This window comes from Triticum dicoccoides, chromosome 4B, assembly GCF_002162155.2.
Source record: "Triticum dicoccoides isolate Atlit2015 ecotype Zavitan chromosome 4B, WEW_v2.0, whole genome shotgun sequence".
NCBI classification, from domain to species: Eukaryota; Viridiplantae; Streptophyta; class Magnoliopsida; order Poales; family Poaceae; genus Triticum; species Triticum dicoccoides.
In genome coordinates, this window is record NC_041387.1 from 581,910,791 (window position 1) to 581,926,405 (window position 15,615).

The window sequence follows — 15,615 nt, forward strand, 5'->3', positions numbered from 1 at the left end:
AATGCTAGGCTCAACTAAGTGCACCAACAACCTATGCTAAACAAGATAGGCAATTAAGCAAACTAGCAAGCACAAACTATATCACAAGATATGGAAATGAAGGAACAACTAAGCAATTCAACTATCACAAGATATATCAATATGGGCAAGTATGAATTGCGGAAAGTAAAGGGTGTGGGTATGAGATAACCACAAGTGAGTCGGGGATGCAGATTTATCCCGAAGTTCACACTCGTGAGAGTGCTAATCTCCGTTAGAGCGGTGCCATAGCCAAAGCTCCGGGGCGTCACCAAGTGACTCACCGTATTCTCCCTTTCGAGTCACCCCCAACGGATGAGCCTCGATTCACTCGGGGTTGGTCTTGAAGGCGACCACCACACCTTTACAAACCTCTCCAGAGCACACCACAACCACGAAAGCTTCCGGAGGAACTTGACCACCTAGGCCACTTGAACACCCTTCCTCGGAGCACACCACAAAAGGAAGCTTCCGGGAGAACCTTGGCCACATAGGCCTCTTCAAAATCTTCTCAATATATCACCAAACCGTCTAGGAGGCGAAGCCTCCAAGAGTAATAAACTCACGGGCTCTCACACGAACAAATCGATGCGGGAAGCTCAAACCAATGCAACAAATGCAATGCAAGGTCAAGCAACAAATGCTCAACTCACTCTCTCAATCTCACAAGATGCAACTCAAGAAAGTGGGAGATTGAAGAGAGGGGATGCAATGGAGGAAATCAACAAATGACTCCAAGATCCATCCACAAATCACCCTTCACTTAGAAGGAAGATAGGGGTTTGGGAGAGGTGGTAAGAGGCTCAAAATGATGTTTAGAATGTGAATGAACAACCCCCAAACCGGTGGGGAGGAAGGGCTCTTTTATAACCAACTTCCAAAACTAGCCGTTGGGGCTCCCACGGGCACTTCCTGGACACCCCGTGCCCACGGGGTCCCGTGCGCACGGTACAGACCCGTGTGCACGGGGCCCCGTGCCCACGGGGGTCAAAAACCCCGTGTCCACGGGGTACCCAGAACAGCCTGCAGCAGCCCACTAAAACAGTGATAACTTTGGCATACGGACTCCGAATTCGATGATCTTGGGCTCGTTTTGAAGCTATGGAAAAGTCCAGGGTCCTCACATAGAGAACCAACCAAGATCAACAATAAATAATGATGCAAGTAATGCAAAGTTTTGAGCTCTCTACATGCGACATGATCAAGCTACTTGCCCGAGAGTCCCTCTTGATAGTACGGCTATCAAACCTATAATCCGGTCTCCCTCCAAGAACCATGAGACCGGCAAAACTAGGAAAACCTAGCTAAGGTATACCTTTGCCTTGCATATTCAACTTGAGCTTGGTGATGACTCCAATGCTTGTCTCAAGTTGAAATCCCTTTCTTGTCCACAACCACTTGGTGAAGATGCTTGAATTGATTCATCATATTGCAATGAGGGAAGCCTTAACTTAAGCCCATCTTCACATGAGCATTATCATGATGTGGACCGCAAGCTTCAAAGCATATAACCTCCGGCTTCTCATCTTGCACTTGGAATCCTCGAACCCGATGACCATCACCACTTGATGTCATCCACTCATAGGCTACTTGAGATCTTTCCTTTTGATGCAAGCCCATGAGAAACACCTAACCCACATAGACATACCAAACACATAGCATGGATTAGGTAACAAAGCACAATTCACAATTACTTACCATACCACTAGATCACTTGATCTCACGTGGTACAATGTTTGTGCTTTGAGAGTTGACCACTTAGATATAATCTTTGAGCTTCATCTTGGTCAACCAACATCTTTACTCGAAGCTCCATCTTGGTTTCTTGAAAGCCACAATGAACTCTTCATTTCCCTTCATTGCTTCAAGACTATATCACCAAAGACTCTTCCATGACCATATCAAGTTCCACTATGAATATCATCTTGGTCACCACTTGCCCTTCTAAAAACTCCATCACAACCTCTTGAGAGGCATAATGAATTCATCACTCTAGTTGCTTGCTTCAAGACTTGATCAACCGAAACCCAACACATGATCTCACCATGATCTTGTCTTGAGACCATAACTTGAATTCTTCTCTTTGATTACTCTCTCAAGCCTTGATCCTCAAAAGCCCAAATATATCAATCTTTGAGATCCTCCAATGCACTCCATCATGAACATAATTAGATTAGGCATTGAAACCAATCTTGATGGCTTCAATAGAAGTACCCGAAGACCAACTTGAAACCTCACTGGATATGGGATATCGAGAGCCAACACCTAGGCCAAGTAAGCATGGGATATCCAGAGAGTTGACACTCGACCCCGTGCGCACGGTACAAGCCCGTGTGCACAGGGTATCCAGAGAAGGATACCATGAGGACTTCTTTGGATGCTTTGATGGCAGACTTCACAAAACAGCAAAACAGCCCAATGCACTTCAAGCATCACTATGGAACATATCTTCATATAAGATTCAATGCACTTGATGCTCCATAGGAATTGTCATTTAGTACCAAAGCATAGGGCAAATATATCTTCATATATATGGACTTCATCCTTGATTCTGTCCAATATCCTTGAGGCACTATCTTCATATATATATATGGACTTCATCCTTGATTCCGTCCAATATCCTTGAGGCACTATCTTCATATATATGGAGTTCATCCTTGATTCCGTCCAATATCCTTGAGGCACTATCTATGGACAAAACCTTCAAATATATCTCACTGAAAACATTAGTCCATAGAGATTGTCATTTAGTTACCAAAACCACACTTAGGGGCTACATGCCCTTTCAGCCTCCACCCCCTTTGAAAGCTAATGTGTTTGCTAAGTGGAAGCTAGATATGGAGTCTTACATGCGCAGTGCTTCAACTCAACTGTGGTGGATTGTGGTCAATGGATTCAACCCCAAGGACCCAATGAATCTCACTCCAAGGGAAGTCGTTAATGATCAACTCAATGCAACCGCCCGCAACATGTTGCGCACCACGGTGACCGGAGACTATAGTGACTCCATTGCTCTCCTTCAAACCGCCCAGGAAATTTGGGATTGCCTTGAGGAGGATCTTGAAGGAGATGAAGCAATTCGAATATCTCAATTGGCTTTGCTCAAGCAAGAAGTCAATCTCTTTGTGAGGAATGAGGGTGAGTCCGCAGAAGAGGTTTACCGAAGGTTAAAGTCCCTTGTGCTCAACTTGAGAACCTTTGGGTGCACTTGGGAAAATGATGACTTCATCAAGGACAAGTTCATAGATGTTATGGTCCTCAGGGAACATACCATGGTCATGATGATACATCAACGTCCAGATTATCACAAGTTGACCGTGGCTCAAGTTTTTCCACTTTCTCCACTCATCACTACTACAGGATGTTGCTAACGCGACACTACGATCGGAGACCCTTTGACGAAACTGTGTGTGATGCAATAATCGCAAACGGTGGTGTAAAAAACCATCAAAAAAGGTGCAAAACGTTTGCAATGACAGATGCATCAAACACGGTTCAGATTTTAGTTGCGTGTGCGATGCACGGCACACGGTTCAATTCAATGAACTATTTGCGATGAGGAAGAAGAACGGAAATGGGCAGCCAGATGAAGGCGTGTGCGATATACAACATACAATTCAATCGAATTAACTGTTTGTGATGAGGCGGAACAACAGAAACCGACAGCTAGATAAAGGTGTGTGCGATTGAGGGCATACGCTTCAGAAGGATAAACTGTTTGTGATTAGGCAACAGAACAGAAACAGTCAGCCAGATCAAAGGTGTGTGCGACTGATGGCATACACATCACACGAATGAACTGTTTGCGATTAGCCACAACAAACATAAACAGTTAGACAGATCAACGTGTGTGCACTAGATGGGCACACATTCTAATTAAAAGATGTGTGCGCGATGGTAATAACAAGCGTGCATAGTTCTTGGAACAAGACGTGTGCTGACATTGCCTATTGTGGTGCACTGAACGCCACGTACGCGGCCGAGAAAGCTTGCCCATGTTACGTTGTCCGCAAATAGTGCCGCACTTAGAAATTATAGAACCGTCAATAAATTTTGAGCCTGCTTCGGGTCACCTTCCAAATTACAAACCTGTTCACACCGATCAAAATCTAAACGGTTTCCCACTTAGGAGTGTATTAGTACTCGGTTATAAATATTGTACTATGCCAAGATGACTGCACATTTCTTCCTCAAATCCTCATCCACAAAAGCAAACAAGTCATTCAACATCGTTCTCTTGCGTCTGCCATGGCCAGAGTGAGTTCTCGTTCGAGAGATTACAACCAGGGAGAGGCGAGCATGGAAGCGGAAGCACGATAGATGTCTCGCTTAGCCGCGAAAGCAACCGACATGTCCCGCCCACGGCAGTAGCAGCACAGAGGTCCTGCCGCACCGTCGAAGCAGCATGGAGGTTCCACCGCACCATCGATGCAGCAGACTAGTCCGGTCGTGCTGCGGAAGCAGTGGAGATGTCCTGGCGCGCCGCAAATGCAACAGAGATGTCCTCCCGCGCTGCAGCAGCCTGGGAAAATCTCTCGCAGGCAGTCGATGACTCTTACAGGCGCCTGCATGTGATCGTCCATAGCCAGGTGGATCAGATCACCGGCTAGATGAAGCTGCAAGACGAGCTGAATGCCTTGTTTGAACAAATCCAGGCCGAGCGTGACCTGCTGAGGGCGAAGCAGGTGGAGGAGACCGCTACCTTGTTGAAGAGGACGGGCGTCATTGTTAAGAAACTTATGGGCGAGAATGTCATGCTCCACATCGAGCGCGAAAGGCTGGTGGAGGAATCCGCTGTTGCTGCCAAGCACCGTATTAAGGACACGAAACTGATGAAAGAGATCATCGCCGCTCGCCGTGAGAACTAGTCTCCGCGACCTGCAGCGCATCAAGAAAGTAGAGATCAGCGAGCCAGATCGTTGCATGCATCTTCCTTCTTCTTTTGCCCTTGTGTATTTCGGGCATAGCCGCATGTGGCTTTTTTAGTTATCTTCCTAGATATGTAAGACAATTATTATCCACTGTCATCGTCCTTATATTCATCATGCTTGCTATAAGTCGCAGTCAATGCTATATAGGTCCGTCAGATCTTACATCAAGATCCGTGCAAAATTTTCTTTTCAGATTTTCACTTTTCTCTCTTAAATCTCAGTCTAGTGAGACATAGCCACGCCGTGAAACAGGGGCTCGGGCGCCATTAATGGAGACGTTGGGAGGGAGGTGCACGACGGATAGAGGTCAAAGGGCTCTCCTCCCGATGAGCACGCGCAGGGGTCTGATCGCACACCTCCCGTACTCAAGTAGCTACCCGCACGACACCTCCTGGCCAATAAAAAAAGGGACGTGTGGCGGCACGTAATTGGTAAGTAGAACGCCCACGGTTTCAATAATAGGTGTGTTTCCGATTTGTAACGTGACAACACTTGTTCCAAAATGACTTTGTTGATTTTTAATGTGTGCGTCTTCACAAATCGGACAGAAAAATTACCACAGCATGGCACCATGCCAAGTTTCATGATTTCCAAGCGTGTTTTGGATTTACAAGAATTAAAAAATGAAGTTTCTCAATCATTCTGGCCGAGCCACGACGCCTATATGTTTCAATTTCATTCTCATTTCTTGTATGGGACCTAGAAATTCACCAAAGGACACACATGTGATTTTTCAACCAACTTTGGTGCACTGGAGCATGTGTTTGTAGTTCAAATTTGAATTATGCACATTAAATGCCCAGAAATTTAATTAATGTATAAAAAAGGCCAAACGAACCCGGAATAATTCCAAAATTTAGCACGATACTTCTATTTGGTCTAATCTGCCTGTGTAAACAAATTAAGGCGGGAGAAGGCAGTGTACATATGTCATTTCGCACACGGAGGTGACACATTCCCTCTCGGAACCACGAGCCTTTTCAAAGAAGCTCCGGTTTGCAAGAAGCTTATACCAAAGCTTGTCCCAATTCAGCCAAAAAAATTACTGCAGCATCTTGGTGCCATGTCATGACACCATGCCTAGTTTCATGATTTTTAGGCGTGTTTTGGATTTACATGAATTAAAAAACCAAGTTTCTCAATCTTTCCGGCCGAGCCACGATGCCCAGATGTTTGAATTTCTTTCCCATTTCTTGCATGAGACCTAGAAATTCACCCAAGGACACACGTGTGATTTTTCAACCAACTTTGGTGCATTGGAGCATGTGCTTATAGTTCAAATTTGAATTATGCATATTAAATGACCAGAATTTCAAGTAATGTATAAGAAAGTCCAAATGAACCCGGAATAATTCCAAATTTTAACACGACACTCATATAGTTCTATGTTGCCTATGTAAAAAATAAGGGGGGAGGCAACATATATCATTTCAAACACGAAGGTGACAAGCCCCCCTCGGGAACCACGAGTCTTCTCGAGAGAAGCTCCCGTTTGCAAGAAGCTTATACCAAAAACTTGTCCAAATGCGGCCAATTTTTTTACCAAAACATTGATAGATAGAATCGAACGCCTACTCTCTTTCTACGCCATCTATAAGGCTATCTAGCCTACAATCTTCTTGGGAATATTTCGCCGCTATCATTACTTGGTCACATACCAAGTTTACAGGAATTTCCTTCCCATCTAGTCCCTGAGGTCCAACTCGGGCAATATGATTCGGATTGAGTCCGATGTAGCGTGTCTTCACCATGGCCCATGCCTCTCGTGCACCTTCCTGACATGCGGACATCTTCCATAGCTCGAAGCGACGCCGAGCACCCTTGAACAGGTCCGCCAACCCCTCCATACTTTCTGGAGGGGCATCGGCTGGCCATAAGGCTTTGGCCATCTTCTTCATGGCTTTCCGGCACGCTCGTGCAACTTTGACAGTTCTTTTAGAACATTGCTTTGAAGCTCGGAGACTTCCTCTTCATGGCGGTCGGTTAACACACTTGTATGAACCGCATTATAACATTCTGTATTACATGATTATCTCAACACTCCAGATGGTTCAAGAGTCATACTGAATATGCCGCCCTTCAACTTTTGGTTCTCCTGTTGCGCATCTAAGAGTTGAGCCTTTAAGCTCTTTATCTCTTCAGCTTGCTTCTTCACTTCATCTTCCAGTTTTTTATTTTTTTCCCGGTCATTGGGGCACTCTTCATTTCTTCAAGCTTTGTGACAGCAACATTTAGCTGTGTCCGGCTTGTCTCGAGCTCCTGGGACAATGCGATGTTCTTCTCATTGAGGACCTGCGGTCATAAATGATTCTGAAATCGGTTAGTTCCTACCGCTTTAAGTCTCGGGGGCTACTAGTATCTATATATTAAAATTGCATAAATTTTCACCTGTATATCCTTTGAGAATAGGTGAGTAACTCCAGTAAGTCCGTCCCAGGCAGCTCAGATATACGCGTCCACGGTGCTGAGAGCGGTAAATTCTTGCTCAGAAAAGGCCGAGGCGCGCAAGATCTCTTTTAAGCGACGGTGATTCATCGTTCTCTCCACCTTAGAATTAGTGACGGACACTTCATCTGGATCTTCATGAGGTGGATGAGACGGCGCCACCCCTATATGTGCCCTTGTCCTAGTTGACGAGTTTGGCACCTGATTGGTTGCGGCTCGGCTTGCTGGACCTTTGGTACGGTTCGCCGTATACCTCTCCTGAGATGATAGAAGGAGGAGGAAAATGGCGATTCGACTTTATGCCTAGACATGAAGTAGCGAATATACCTCTTCGGTGATGGAGTAGGCTCAGCGGCGCTCCCGGTCCCCTTTCGTTTCGCACGCTCACTGATGTCTACTATGCAACTTTATTCTTGTAGACACGTGTTGGGCCTCCAAGCGCAGAGTTTTGAAGGACAGTAGCAATTTTCCCTCAAGTGGATGACCTAAGATTTATCAATCCGTGAGAGGTGTAGGATGAAGATGGTATCTCTCAAACGACCCTGCAACCAAATACAAAAAATCTCTCGTGTCCCCAACACACCCAATGCAATGGCAGATTGTATAGGTGCACTAGTTCGGCGAAGAGATGGTGATAAAAGTGTAATATGGATGGTAGAAATATATTTTTATAATCTGAATAAATAAAAACAGAAAGGTAACAAATAGTAAACGGGCACAAAAACGGTGTTGCAATGCTTAAAAATGAGGCCTAGGGTCCGTACTTTCGCTAGTGCAACCTCTCAACAATGCTAACATAGTTGGATCATATGATTATCACTGAAAGTGCAATAAAGGATCACTCCCAAGTTCCTATTAGCGGAGAACAAAAGATAGGAATTGTTTGTAGGTCACGGAACCACCTCAAAGCTATTCTTTCCGTTAGATCTATTCAAGAGTTCGTACTAAAATAACACAAAGCTATTTTTTCCGTTTGATCTATCCTAGAGTTCATACTAGAATAACACCAAAGCAAATTCATATTCATAACACTCAATCCACACAAAGAACTATAAAGAGACCCCAAAGTTTCCGTCGGAGAAAAACGTGCATCAACCCCTATGCATAGATTACCCCAATATCACCGCGGGAATCCGCAAGTTGAATGCCATAACACATATCAAGTGAATCAATAAGATACCTCATTGTCACCTCAAGTATTCATATTGCAAGACATATATTATGTGTTCTCATCTCTGAATATTCGATCCGACAAGACAAAACTTTGAAGGGTAAATATTCAATTCATCATAACAACAGTATAGAGGGGAGAAACATCATATGATCCGAGTATATTAACAAAGCCCATGATATAGATCACGAGAGAGAGAGAGAGAGAGAGAGAGAGAGAGAGAGAGAGAGATCAAACACATAGCTACTGGTACAAACCCTTAGCCCCGAGGGTGGACTACTCCCTCCTCATCGTGGTGGCCGCCGGGATGATGAAGATGGCCACCGGTGTTGATTCCTCCCTCCACCAGGGTGCCGAAATGGGGTCTAGATTGGATATCATGGATACAGAGGCCTTGCGGCGGCAGAACTTTTGATCTAGGGCTACCCCGATGGGTTTTAGAATATTTGTGAATTTATAGGGTAAAGAGGGGGTTTGGTAGGCCACCGAGGTGGGCACAACCCACCTGGGTGCGCCAGGGGCCCTGGCACGCCCTAGCGGGTTGTGCCCCCCTCGGGGCACCCCCAGGTGCAGCTCAGGCCCATTGGGTTCCTTCTGGTCCATAAAAAATCTCCAAAAAGTTACGCGGTGTTTGGATTCTGTTAGATATTGATTTCCTGCGATGTAAAAAAGAAGCAAAAAACAGCAACCGGCACTGGGCGTTGGGTCAATAGGTTAGTCCCAAAAAATGATATAAAGTTGTTATAAAATAATTGTAAAACATTCAAGAATGATAATAAAACAGCATGAATACTTCATAAATTATTGATACGTTGGAGATGTATCAGCATCCCCAAGCCTAATTCCTACTCGTCCTCGAGTAGGTAAATGATAAAAGAAATATTTTTTTATGAAGTGTGAATGCTAGCAAAGTGCATAAGTTTGATCAATGATAATTTCAATCACTTATCCTAGCATCATAACACCAATTCTTTCTTATAAAACTTCTCATGTTATAGTGGCAACCAATTCACATGTTAAAGTTTAAACAATGAACTCTCTTGAAACCCAACAACCTATGTTCTTAGTCACCAAGCAATTGCAAATCAACTTATCAACAGAGCTTAAGTAAGAGATCCACATACTCAACCATCATATAGTCTTCTATGATTTCTAACACTCGCCGCATACACATGAGCAAAACGTTTCAACTGGACACATAGAAAGATAGGGGCTTATTGTTTCGCCTCCCAATGTATTCACCTTTGGGTGATGTCAACAATAATAACTCATGCTACCCATATCCAACTAGATATATGTGCCTAGATATTTCCTCACCACATGATGCTTGCCAAAGGAGAAAAATAAAAAGGAATAGAGAGAATTTTGTTTGACTCTTTGCATAAAATTAAATACTGAAAAGTAAAAGATAAGCCCTTCGCATAGGGAAGCAGAGGTTGCCATGCACTTATTTGTTTGTATGCTCAACCCCTTTGTGCAAAAAAATGTCACGTTATATTGCCCCTTATGATAGCAACCTTTATTATGCAGTCTGACGCTATTATTCTTTGCCATCACAAGTACATACAACGCTCAGTTTTCTCTTACACTAAATGATCTAACACTTTTAGAAGCAATTTTTATTGCCTTATTGCACCAATGACAACTTACTTGAAGGATCTTGCTCAATCCTTAGGTAGGTATGGTGGACACTTGAAAATAAGATTTGGGTTTAAGGGTTTTTGGATGCACAAGTAGTATATCTACTTGGTGCGGAATTTTTGGCTAGCAAAGATGGGGAGCAAGCACCACATGTTGAAGGATCTATGACAATATAACTTCTGTGTGATATGAGCAAACATAAATCATTACATTGTCTTCCTCGTCCAACATCAACAATTTTGGCATATAACATTTTGATGGGGGCTCACGATCACAAAAGATTTCCATGATAGTGTATTTGCATGTGAAAGTTCTCTTCCGTATACTAATTATTCGTGAATTGCTTGTATGACCAATATTGTGATTGTCAAGTCTCAAAATATTTCACTTTCTAAACCCAATGTGAAGCTACCACTAGGCATGATATGATTTCAACTTCTTAACATTCAATTTATTCAACAATTTACTCATAGGATATAAGTAAAGCTCAAGAGTAAATGACAAAATACTCCAAAAAGATATAAGTGAAGATCATGCGAGTAGTTAAGTAAATAGGTAGCTATTTGAGGACTCTCTCTTATTGAAAAACTTTCAGATCTAAGTATTTTATTAAAACAGCAAGCAAAATGAAAAAAATGACATTTCAAGAGTAGCACAACTCATGTGAAGAAGCGGAAATGCAATTCGGCTCTCGAGTCCAGATGACCCTGCTATCTAGACCGCACATGCACCTCATGATCGCCGCCCTGGAAAGTATTCACTATCGTATTTGGAAGAAAAGAGTCGCATCATGGCCCACATCCAGGAACGGAGAAATGATGTGGCACGTTAACGTCGGTTAGGTACAGATGCGACTCCGACGGAAATGTACAAAACAACTCCCTGCCGTACCAACCTCGCCAAAAGGAGAAGTCCTGGGTACTCAACTACCAGCTCACCTACCATGCAAAAAAAATTCCAGCACACAAGCGAACCCTCTCCCATTTGTTTTTTTACTTGCTCTCCTGTTTGTCTACTGTGAACACAATTTGACAAAGAAAAAAACCAGCATTTTGAGGTGGCCAATCATGAAGGGGATGCAAATGAAATGAAGAAACGATGTTTTGCAGAGAATAGGGAGGACTGAAAGTGTGCAAACCAAGGATTTTTGATAAAATAATTAGGTGGCATTGGTGCTTATCCCAGATCTGAAAGACATGGGACACTAGTTGACAGGCAAAAATAAAATCAGCATTGCTATCAAACAAAAATTGGTTGGATAAGAGGGCCATAACCGAGGTGATAGGCACCAATACTAGACGATGTTGGATGTTTCTCGGGTACAACTGTGATTACAAAATTGGAAAGCATGTTCGAGTACGAAGCAAAAACTGATGGATGAGCACCCTTCTGGCTGCCAGTTTATATGTCCTTAGTTGCTTCTGCAATGCAGGATGGATACTGCTGAACCGCTTTGCACATTGCCTCTGTTACAACAAGTTCATTTTTCAGATTTCTTGGCTTGGCTGCTAACAAGTTCAGCTTGGTGTGGTCGAGAGGATGCCGGGACCGATCTCTGCGCAATTTCAAACAGGACATAGATCCAAAAAAATTATTTCCCAATAGACATTACACTTGCCAGTGGGGGGACAGTAACTGAATTTCAAAAATTCCAGCTTAAACCCACCACAAAAATCTGTATTTCTGAATCGACATTTATAGCCACCCACACACTCCATGAAAATCATACATACTACAGAACCACTAATCATTATAACTAACCTAATGAAATATATCAAAAAAGTTGCAGAAAAATTGAAGTATGGGATTAGTACCTCTTTGGCCAGCCTGGTGCCCACTTTCTGCATGATCCTCAATCAGAGCATCTTGGTCCGTTTGCATGTTTACCTTACCACCCCCTTGCTCAATGGCATCGGTGTTTTCCCTTCGATCTTGCTGAAATCGGTTCTGGCTCTAACACAGGCAGCAACACTTGCCTGCTCACTCACGGTGCACCACCATGATACGTCTCCAACGTATCTATAATTTTTGATTGTTCCATGCTATTATATTACCTGTTTTGGATGTTTATGGGCTTTACTTTACACTTTTATATCACTTTTGGGACTAACCTACTAACCGGAGGCCCAACCCGAATTGCTATTTTTTTGCCTATTTTAGTGTTTCGAAGAAAAGGAATATCAAACGGAGTCCAAACGGGATGAAACCTTCGGGAGCGATCTTTTCGGAACAAATGCAAACCAGGAGACTTGGAGTGGACGTCAAGCAACGAGCGAGGCGGTCACGAGGGTGCCCGGCGCGCCCTAAGGGGGTGGGCACGCCCCCCACCCTCGTGGGCCCCTCGAGCATCCACCGACCTACTTCTTCCTCCTATATATATCTACGTACCCCGAAACCATCTAGGAGCACCACGAAAACCTAATTCCACCGCCGCAACCTTCTGTATCTGCGAGATCCCATATTGGGGCCTTTGTCAGTGCTCCGCCGGAGGGGGAATCGATCATGGAGGGCCTCTACATCATCTCCAAGGCCTCTCTGATGAGTTGTGAGTAATTTAACATAGACCTTCGGTCCATAGTTATTAGCTAGATGGCTTCTTATCTCTCTTTGATTCTCAATACAAAGTTCTCTTCCTCTTCTTGGAGATCTATTCGATGTAACCCTTTTTGCAGTGTGTTTGTTGAGATCCGATGAATTGTGGGTTTATGATCAAGTTTATCTATGAGAAATATTTGAATCTTCTCTGAATTCTTTTATGTATGATTGGTTATCTTTGCAAGTCTCTTCGAATTATCAGTTTGGTTTGGCCTACTAGATTGATCTTTCTTGCAATGGGAGAAGTGCTTAGCTTTGGGTTCAATCTTGCGATGTCCTTTCCTAGTGACAGCAGGGGCAACAAGGCACGTATTGTATTGTTGCCATCGAGGATAAAAAGATGGGTTTTATATCATATTGCATGAGCTTATCCCTCTACATCATGTCATCTTGCTTAATGTGTTACTATGTTCTTATGAACTTAATACTCTAGATGCAGGCAGGAGTCGGTCGATGTGTGGAGTAATAGTAGTAGATGCAGGCAGGAGTCGGTCTACTAATCTTGGACGTGATGCCTATATACATGATCATGCCTAGATATTCTCATAACTATGCACTTTTCGATCAATTGCTCGACAGTAATTTGTTCACCCACCGTAATAATTTTGCTATCTTGAGAGAAGCCACTAGTGAAACCTATGCCCCCCGGGTCTACCTTTTATCATAAAAGTTTTTCATCTACTTCTATTTGCATCTTTTATTTTCCAATCTATATCATAAAAATACCAAAAATATTTATCTTATAATATTATCTCTATCAGATCTGACTTTTGCAAGTTACCATGAAGGGATTGATAACCCTTTTATCGCGTTGGTTGCGAGGTTCTTGTTTGTTTGTGTAGGTGCGTGGGACTTTTGAGGAGCCTCCTAATGGATTGATACCTTGGTTCTCAAAACTGAGGGAAATACTTACGCTACTTTGCTGAATCACCCTTTCCTCTTCAAGGGAAAAACCAACGCATGCTCAAGAGGTAGCAAGAAGGATTTCTGGCGCCGTTGCCGGGGAGGTCTTCGCTCAAGTCAAGACATACCAAGTACCCATCACAAACTCATCTCCCTCGCATTACATTATTTGCCATTTGCCTCTCGTTTTCCTCTCCACCACTTCACCCTTGCCATTTTATTCGCCCTTCTTCTGTTCGTCTTTTCGTTTGCTTTGAAGTCTTACTTGGCTCATTTGCTCGTTTTGTTGGAATAGTTGTTTATTTATTGCTAAATAGAGAACCTAAGATCTATGGATCCTCATCTGCTTGCTAATATTTTTAAGAGATCCAATTATGATGAACCAATTGCTAGTGAATTTGGTGCACTAGATTATCTTTATGAAGCTTTGCTTGAAATTCGTGAATCTGAAAATTGTGATGAAGAAATTTATGAAGAGATTCACGATAACTCCTCGAATAAAAAGCATGATTTCAATGATTTTACTATAAATTCTCTTGATGCCAATTGTGCTAATAATATGCAAAACCTAAGCTTGGGGATGTTAGTTTTGCTATGTCTACTACTTGTTGCAGCGATCATGATTGGGGTGATTCTTCTTTTGATCTTAAAAATTTATTTAACCCCCATGATGAATATGAGATTGATAATAGTGTTTGCAATATTATTGAAAGTGGGTTTGGAAGAATAACTTTAGATCCCACATATTTGGATTTTGATCAATCTCATGAAATTTTTGATAAAAGTGGGCTTGGAGAGGTCATTACTTTAGTTAATGTTAATCCCACTATTTTGGAAGAGTGTCAACTTCGCATGCATATGGATCGTGTTGAAAATATTTTATGTGATGGCTATTTTGTTGAGTTTGCTTATGGTCCTACATGTATTTATTATGAGAGAGGAAAATATGGTTGTAAAAATTTTCATGTTACTAAATTACCTCTCTTCATGTTGAGATTGCTATCCTCTTCTTCTTTGCATATGCTAGTTTTTGCTTGCCTTGATAATTTGTTTACTTATAAAAAACCTATGCATAGGAAGTATGTTAGACTTAAGTGTGTTTGCCACATGTTTTATGATGCTCTCTTTATGCTTCAATTCTTGTCTTTCATGTGAGCATCATTGAAATCTCAATGCCTAGCTAAAAAGGCTTTAAAGAAAAGCACTTGTTGGGAGATAACCCAATATTTTTCCTTGATGTTATTTAATAAATAATTAATCTAGCCTCTGGTTAGATGTGGTTTTATGTTTTAATTAGTGTTTGTGCCAAGCAGAACCTATAGGATAACCTTGGGTGATAGTTAATTTGATTCTGCTGAAAAACAGAAACTTTGCGCTCATGAGAAAAATTCAATTAATCACTGAAACGTGCTTTTGCGTTGATTCTTTTTGATGTAGATCAATAGACAAATTTACTAGGACGTCCTATTTTGGTAGGATTTTTGGAGTTCCAGAAGTATTCGAAAGTTGCAGTTTTCTACAGACAGTTCTGTTTTTGACAGATTCTGTTTTTCGTGTGTTGTTTGCTTATTTTGATGCATCTATGGCTAGTATCGGGAGGTATGAACCATATAGAAGTTGGAGTACAGTAGGTTTAACACCAATATAAACAAATAATAATTTCATTATAGTACCTTATGTGGTGGTTTTTCTTTCTTGCACTAACGGAGCTTATGAGATTTTCTGTTGAGTTTTGTGTTGTGAAGTTTTCAAGTTTTGGGTAAAGATTTGATGGACTATGGAATAAGGAGTGGCAAGAGCCTAAGATTGGGGATGCCCATGGCACCCCAAGATATTCAAGGATGACCAAAAGCCTAAGCTTGGGGATGCCCCGGAAGGCATCCCCTCTTTCGTCTTCGTTTATCGGTAACT